Source organism: Eucalyptus grandis, chromosome 2 (assembly GCF_016545825.1).
Source record: "Eucalyptus grandis isolate ANBG69807.140 chromosome 2, ASM1654582v1, whole genome shotgun sequence".
In the NCBI taxonomy this organism is placed as follows: domain Eukaryota; kingdom Viridiplantae; phylum Streptophyta; class Magnoliopsida; order Myrtales; family Myrtaceae; genus Eucalyptus; species Eucalyptus grandis.
The window spans coordinates 38,888,110-38,897,353 of NC_052613.1; positions in this window are offsets into that span (position 1 = coordinate 38,888,110).

A 9,244-nucleotide genomic window follows, 5' to 3' on the forward strand; every position below is an offset into this window, starting at 1 on the left:
ATGTAGCACATGCATATTTAGCAGCATGTAAATTAGATTGCACACATATCGTGATGGTTATGTTGGAGAAAACTTTATTATTTATTTTCAAGTTGATAAAACGTTTCCATTAGTCTAGTCTGAAGACTTGCAGACTTTATCGTCAAAATCTGAAGACCTCCAAACTCAAGATTTAAAGTCTACCATCACTAATAGCTTTTAGACCGACGAAGAAAAGATTTATCCGATGAAGAAGACTTATCCAGATGCGAGTATATCTTTAAGGATTTGGTTCGTACGATTGAAGAAGATCTCACGGCTTGAGATAGCATCTCGTGATCAATTATTCTTATTGAAATCAATTTGAATAATTAGATCTGTTGATTAGTGAAGTATACTTGGAAGGTTTTACTTATGGAAACATAGATCCTGATTGTATGGGCGAGCAGGATTGGTGAGCTATCATCACATTCCTTAAATAACTCGAGATCTCCCTAATTGATTCTGTCCAACGGGTAGATTGGAAGAACTCATTTGGAAGGTGCCAACATTTATAATGGCATGGAGGAGTATATAAGGAAGACGTTTAAGTTATTCGAGAGTGTGCGTGAAAGAAAAATTCCAAAGCCTGAAACTCCCAATTCTTCGTTGATTCAATTGCTGAGCTTAAGTTGTACTCAAAAGAGAGATTAAATACTTATGAGACCTTGAGAAAGTGTAGTAGAGTTTCCACACTGTGAAATCAATGACGTGAGACTGTAAAATCTATTTTAGTTCTTAATGGAATCCAGCCAGTGGGCTATTAGTGCGAGAGAGTGGACATGAGACTGTAAAATCTCTTTTAGTTCTTAGTGGAATCTAGCCAGTGGGCTGTTAGTGCGGGAGAGTGGATGTAAGCTTGGTCTAAGCCGAACCACTATAAATTTTGTGTTTCAATTTTCTTTCCATAAACTCTTTACTTTAATTCGTAATCTTATATAACTGTTTACAGTCTTTTACATCTTCAGTCTATTATTCTCAAAAGACGAATTAAGTTGTTAAGTCTTGCGAAAACTTCTTTAACACCTATTCACCCCCTCTATGTGTTCTTATTAGCTCTATCAGGTTCAAGTTATGTCATATGAATTACGTCTCACATGTCATTAAAGTAAAACTCATGCATATTAAATTTAGATTAAGATTGCATATAATTAATATTTTTAAAAAATAAAAAAATTTGGGTGTCATGTCATTTAAAAATCATGTTTAGGTCATGCATGTTTAGTCAACATTTTTGTAGTTTTTTTTTTAGAAAGTAAACCTTAATAAGGTTGTAGTTTATTCTGTTTAATGTTAGTTATAATTTCTTACAATCTATCACTTCGATTTATCGAATGTTATTTTATTGATTGTGCACCCCCATGACCACCCTTTGCATGTTAGTAGCTTAGGTTAAAATTAGGCCCTGTTTGGTTCAGCATTTGGAATGCTCATTTGGGCTTTAAAGGAGTTTGGCCAAATGCTGTGGTGTTTGGTTCATTTTTTTAAGGACTTTAGGGAGATGCAATTGCATCTCCAAGGGGGTTGAAAGGCTTTTTGGGGAATGGAGGGGAGAGGTCCATTGGGAAGTTGCATTTTCGGAATGCAACTTCCACTGTTCATCACTGTTCATCTCCACTAGAGAGAAGTCGATTGGAGGCCGACGATCGCCGGCCAAGGGATTGCGCGCGTCGGCGACCGCCGGCCAAGGGTCACCCGACCTTGGCGACCATCGTCGGACCTTGAGCGATGCCTGGGTCGTGCGACCTAGGCGGCTGCCTGAGGTTGCATGACCTCAAGTGATGATTGCCGGGGTTGCGTGACCCCAAGCGACAGTCGCCTGGGTCACATGACCCTAGGCAACGACCACCTGAGGTCGTGTTGCGTGACCTCAGGCGGCCGTCGCCTGGGGTCGCCCGACCCCGGTGGTCATCGCCGGGATCGCTCGAACCCGGCGGCCGTCGCCGGGATCGCCCGACCCGGCAACCGTTACTGGGTCATGCGACCCGGGCGGCCGCTTCTGGCCATTTGGCCGCCGGATCCGGTGGCTGGACTTCAAAAAAAGAAAATAGATTTTTTTTTTTTTTTTTTTAATTTAATAAAAGTCATTTACAAATGCAAATTTTACCAAACAATATTTTGGTCAAAGTTATATTTTAATGTAAATTTTACCAAACGATATTTGCATTTTGAAAAACCTTCTTCACCCAAAAGTATTTGCATTTTGGCAAATGCATTCCCCAAATACTGAACCAAACGGGCCCTTAATCAAGATTGCTTGCAAAATATTTTTGAAATTAAAATGAAAATGTACCAAAAGGGCGTTAGATTAATCTAGTGTAATCATGTCCCCAGACCTATTGAATCTCTGGTTCGCAAAAGTAAAGTGTTCTTCAATACTTTATTTGGGTTTCTAATCAATCCTAATTGGTTAGTGGTGGCTCCAAATTGAGTATAATTACATATTTAAATGGGTTAATTTCTTAGTAATCCATTAGCTTTCTTTGAGTAATTCACATTCGAGAAAGTTGCAACACTTATATTCCAAAATTACTAAGGATTATATATTGTATGAGTTACAAAATGGCATTGTTGTTGTATAAAAAGTTAGATTGAGCATTTATTACATGTTAAAACTTGTGAATGATTTGCAAATGGTTTTGAGAAAAATATTGTGAAAGGATACATATTTGTGTTGTGTTACCAACTGGTTTATGAAATGAGTTTTATAATGATTTGAGAAACCTTCAAGAAAAGCATTTCGAAATGTCTAAGGTTTATAAAATGAATTTTGAAATAATTTGAGAAATGTCTTGTGAAATGTGAACAAAATGGAGAAATATTATGCATGTTGTTAGTGAATTCAATTGGTGATAATGATTCTAGATTTGATTCTTGGTATTAGAAGATGTGGGTTTGGTATTAATACCGCTGTGAGCCCATTAAGAGGCTTGTGGGTATACATACTGGGATTCTGATTCCTTCTGAGCCGAGCCACTGATTTTTTGGGTGAAGACCTTGTCAAGGGGGAACTCACTTTGTTGCTAGGTGTAGATTAGTCAATGGATTGGACCATCAACATATGAATTGATGAGATTAATCAAGAAAATAGACCATTGATATGTGAGTTATTGAGATAGATAGATGGATTGGACCATTGATAAAGTTGTTTTAATATTGCTAAGGAAATGAGTATCTTTGATTTATACAAAGTTTAGTTGAAATGAAACAACTCATACGTTATTCGATATGTATTTTACGTCTTGAGTTTGGATTATGAGTTTTGGTATTGCTTTGTATGGATACATAGTAGTTGTTCGATCTACTTAGGAAAAATATATTATTTACTGAGCTATAATTACTCATTCATTTCTTTCCTAATCTTTTCGGGTTCTTTAGTTAGTGACAGAGTAAGAACGTTATTGCCGGAATTTTGGGAAGTTGGATTTTGGTGGATTGAGACCGCGTCCTTTTTGTGAAAGGACAGTCGTGTCACCCTCTTTTCTCTTAGGATTTAGGATGTGACACTTGTGACTTCTAAAGCTAACATAATCGGAAGAAAAATGGAAGGAATTTGCAACATATCATTCTTAAATGTTATTGCTGATAATGCTAGAATGAACTCCTAGAGGGGGGGGGTGAATAGGTGTTAAAGAAGTTTTTGCAAGACTTAACAACTTAATTCGACTTTTATGAAAACAGTAGACTGAAGATGTAAAAGACTATAAACAGTCACATAAGATTGCGAATTAAAGTAAAGAGTTTAGGGAAAGAGAATTGAAACACAAGGTTTATAGTGGTTCGGCTTAGACCAAGCCTACATCTACTCTCCCGCACTAACAGCCCACTGGCTGGATTCCACTAAGAACCAAAAGAGATTTTACAGTCTCACGTCCTTAATCCCACAGTGTAGAGACTTTACTACACTTTCTCAAGGCCTCACAAGTATTTAATCTCTCTTTTGAGTACAGTTTAAGCTCGATAAATTGAAACAGCAAAGAACTAAGAGTCTTAGACTTTGGGACTTTTCTTTCACGCACACACTCGAATAACTTGAGCGTCCTCCTTATATACTCCTCTATACCATTATAACCGTTGGCACATTCCAAAATAGTTCTTCTAATCTACCCATTGGACAGAATCAATTAGAAAGATCTTGAGTTATTTAAGGAATGTGATAATAGCTCACCAATCCCGCTCGTCCGTACAATTAGGATCTAGGTTTTGATAAGTAGAACCTTCCAAGTATACTTTGTCAATCAACAGATCTAATTTTTCAAATTGATTTCAATAAGAATAATTGATCACGAGATGTTATCTCAAGCTGTGAGATCTTCTTCAACCGTACGAACCAAATCCTTAAAGATATACTTGCATCTGGATAAGCCTTCTTCATTGGATAATTTTTTTTCTTTGTCGGTCTGTAAACTATTAGTGAGGGTAGACTTTAAATCTTGAGTCTGGAGGTCTTCAGACTTTGACGATAGAGTTTGCAAGTCTTCAGACTAGACTGATGGAAACGTTTTGTCAACTTCAAAACATATAAAGAAGTTTTCTCCAACAATCTCCCATTTTTTGATGGTGACAAAACTTTTCCGCAGATTTGGACACTTTGACTTGCAAAACAACACTTAAGCAAACTAAGATTTCTTATAAAAGATAAGTAGAGATTAGGATAAGGATAGTGGTGATTCTGTAATCACAGAAAACGTGTTAATCCTGTAAATGCAACTATCTTTACCATAATCAATAACATAGTTTAAGTTACTTGCAAGCATCATCAGTCCAACTAGTCCACGCCACAACCAAACAAAAGATAAGTCAAAAAATCCAAAAAAAAAATCGTTAAATCTGCATCAACTTCTCCCCCTTTTTGTCAACATCAAAAAGTGGAGAAAAAAGTTGTTGAAAATAGAGTTAGAATCATGGCTGTTTTGGAAGGCGAACAAGCTCGAATTCTCCCATAGAATCCACAGTCTTCTCAAGCATTGCAAAACTTTGCTTTAGTGACTAGAAATTTGCACCCTACATTGTAGATTGCACTTGATTCTTCAGGGTGTTCAACTGATCGTGCAAAGATACTGAAGTAGCCATGAAAGCATTTTTGAGGTCCTACATCTCATATCCCATAGCATATTGCTGCTTCCTTACATCCAATAAAATCTCTAACAGCCTCGAAAAGTCTGCTGTTTGTTCTGTCGCAGCACTAGGTCTAGCTGAGTCAATTTAAGGGATTTTGAGAATGTATGGAACTTCAGCAAATTGTCCACCATGACTATCTTTTGGATAATGTGAAGCATATACATCTTCTGGATCTGCAGCAGAGCGACTTACATCACTAGTAAATAAAGGTGAAGAAGTACCTTTTTGTTCAACAACTTCCCTTATTTGTTTGCTTTTAAGAGGAGTAGAAACAACTTCTTCAACTGCAGCTTCAACTTTAGAGTGATGTTTAGCTGTGTCAAGTGCTCTAGCAATCCCAGTTTCAGCCATTTTAGATTCACTAGACAAAGAGATAGCCAAAGTTGGCTCAAAAGAGTCATCTTGATCCCGATCTCTCTCTTCTTCCTGCTTCTTCTTCCTCTCCTCTTTTTTCCTCTTCTTCCTCTTCTTCTCTCTCTTCTCTTCTTTCCTTTGTCATTCTTCGTTCTTCAGCTTCCTTCTTTGTCTCTTCTCTCTCCGTTTCTCCTTATTCTGGCTCTTCTTGAGTCTCTTGAAAGCTAACAAAACTCTTCAAATTTTTTAAGGCCGAAAGAGTCATTTCATCCTCATTCTCTTCATCCAGCAAGATGAGAATTCTTTTCTTCTTTACTGGAGCAGCCATGGGCTCCTTGCCTTTCCTCTTCACTGCAGCAGAGTCTTGTTTTGCTTTGACGGGAGACTTCTCCTTCATACGCTCCAACACCTTGTTCAGTTCTTTCAAACACATCTTTGTGACCATTTTAAAACCAATCACTATTGGGGAAATAGTTGATGAACATAAAGGTGTAGAGATGTGAATTTTAAAATGTCTAAAGAGACGTGTGATAAGAGCAGAACAAGGGAGTTGTCCCTTATCTTTCACCACTGATTGGTACATGTGAAACAAGATGGTGTGAGGCAGAGAGAATTTAAATCCAGCATTGATGTCATACATCAATTTTGTTTCAAATCGAGTGACATTAGTCTTGGATGTCGACTTGGGATGAATGCAGTTGATTACGATCTTGTGCAACAAGATGTTAGAGGCATTCATTCTTGAGTAGGAAATCTTTCCTTCAACATCCCTATCTTTCACTAACGAAAGAGTAGCATGAGCAATAGACACGCTAATTGGTAAGAAACTCGTTCTTTCCACTCCAATTATGTCAGCCGACATGTCCATATTCACAAAGAACTCCTTATCTCTCACTGTGAAAGAAAAGCCGTTTGCATCCTCAAAAGATAAGTTCGAGTAAAAATAAGCTGTGAATTTAGGATAAGCAACAGTGGATTCAGAACAAAAGTGCTCTAATTGCAGTAGAGCAAGCTTCTCTGCAGATTGACTTTTACCGAATCAAGGAAATCAAGATCGATGTTCCTAGGGTGCATAACCCCTCTCTTTAGGAGATTCGAATAAACCCTCTTGTGGTTCTTTGATCTAAACAAATTGGAACCATCAGCAATATTTGTAGCCACTCCCATTCTAGGCTGAAAAAGGGTAAACATCCGTTCATTGTCGTCCAGACTTTAAGGTTGATTTGCAGTACCATAGAAAGGGTCACTCAGGAAATTTGCGAAATTCCTTTCAGCTGTCCCTTTCTCTACAACTCCTAACCTTTCCAACTCTCACAAGAACAAGGTTTCATTCTTGTATGCTCTATCTCTTAAAAATTCATCGATCAAAGATATCAGTGTTCCTCATTTCTTCAAATTAGAGTAAAGTCTAAAAGCAACCTTGGGGAGTTAGCGTTCTTATAGGTTCAGCCTCTTCTATAACTTCTTCGTCTAGTTGAGTCGGTGGAGAAGACTGATGTTGCTGAGAAGGTTGTTGTTGACTCAGATGCAGTGGTGGCGAAAAATCTTCTTCCTCGGTCAAGTCAAAATGCGTAGGATCCTCGGGCATATGTCGTGGTCCCTTGCTTGCAATCCTTAAAGACTTTCTTGAAGACATTGTCGCTTCAAGAGAGAGATTCTCAAGCTTGCTCGAAAAAGGTGAAAACTTTTGAATAAATCGAGAGTGAAAGTGAAGGCAAGTGGGAATTTTGTATTCTAGGGTTTTAGTGTAAAAACGAAGAAGACGAATCTCGGTTGTATATAAAGCAATTGAAGCGAGGTAACTGAAACGACATAAAAAGAAAAATAAAAATACATTTTCGAAAAAAAATAACTTTCTTTTTGAAAATAACTGTCTTTTCAAAATTAATAACTGCCTTTTTGAAAAAGAAAAACTTGGAAAGATAATTTCAGTCAATTAGCAATTAAATTAGCAATTAATAAGTAATCGTACATTTTTAAAATACTGGAATATAAATAACTTACAGTCGTAACTCTTGGTTTTCTGATTCTGAACAACTTCAAACTTTACCTTTGAGTCTTGAGCACTTCCAGACTTTACTGGATAAAAGATATGATGTTCAGTCTGGTGCGAATAGACTCAAATAGGATTTTCTCCAGAGGCTTTGTAAATATGTCCGCCAGTTCATTTTTTGAGTCAATGAATTGAATCATAACTTCTCCATTTTGAATATGATCTCTAACAAAGTGATGTCGAATCTCTATATGCTTTGCTCTTGAATGAAGAATTGGATTCTTTGTGAGATTAATTGTGCTGGTGTTGTCACATTTGATTTCGATGCATGAGTCTTCGATTCTAAACTCTCTCAATTGTTGTTTTATCCATAAGATTTGAGAACAGCAACTTCCAAGAGCAACATACTCTGCTTCTGCTGTTGAAAGAGCTACAGTACTTTGCTTCCTTGAGAACTAAGATAATGTCTTGTTTCCCAGCAATTGGCATGTACCAGATGTACTCTTTCTATCAACTTTGCAACATGCTAAATCTGCATCTAAATATCCAATGAAAGTAAAGTCTCATTCTTTGGGATATCACATACCTAAATTTGAAGTAGTTGCAATGTATTTGATGATGCGTTTTGCGGCACTTGGATGAGACTCTTTTAGATTAAATTGAAATCTAACGCAAATACAAACACTAAACATAATATCAGGTCTTGAAGTAGTAAAATAAAGAAGTGAACCAATAATACTCCTGTAAAGCTTTTGGTCAACTTTCTTTCCTCCTTCATCTTTATCCAGCTTCGAAGAACTAGACATTGGTATCTTAATCTTTTTGCAATTCTCCAATTCGAACTTTTTAACAAGTTTTTTCGCATATTATTCTTGGTGAATGAAAATTCCTTCCTTCAATTGTTTTACTTGTAATTCGAGAAAGAATGATAGTTCACCTATCATGCTCATCTCAAATTCATCCTGCATAGACTTAGAAAACTTTTTGCATAGGTTTTCGTTAGGTGATCCAAATATAATATCATCAACATAAATTTGAACAAGTAGAAAGTTTTTACCTTCCCTTTTAATAAACAAGGTAGTATCCACTTTTCCTTTGACAAAACCATTTTGCATTAAAAAATTACTTAATCTATTGTACCATACTTGAGATGCTTGCTTTAAATCATATAGAGTCTTTTTCAATCTAAAAACTGAGTTTGGTCTCTTTGGATCTTCAAATCCAGGAGGTTGTTCCACATAAATTTCTTCTTGGATAAGTCCATTTAGGAATGCACTCTTGACGTTCATTTGGAATAACTTGAAATTTTTATAATAGGCAAAAGCAAGTAATAATCTAATTGCTTATAATCTGGCTACTAGTGCGTAGGTTTCATCATAATCTATCCATTCTTCTTGCGTATATCCTTTGGCTACAAGTCTTGCTTTGTTCCTGATCACTTTTCCTTTTTCGTCCAACTTGTTCTTGAAAACCCATTTAGCTCCAATAATGGATTTACCTTTTGGTTTATGAGTTAATTCCCATACATCGTTAATACTGAATTGTCTGATTTCTTCTTGCATTGCTTCAATCCAGCTTTCGTAAGCTAAAACTTCTTCTATGCTCTTGGGTTCTATTTCAGAAATAAGTGCCACGTCGCTAGACTCTTGTTACCTTTTGGATCTGGTGCGAATCCCTTCATCAATGTTACCGATGATGAGTTCTTTGGGATGACTAGACTTGTGCTTCCAGTTACTTGTTGGTCTGATAGAATACTGT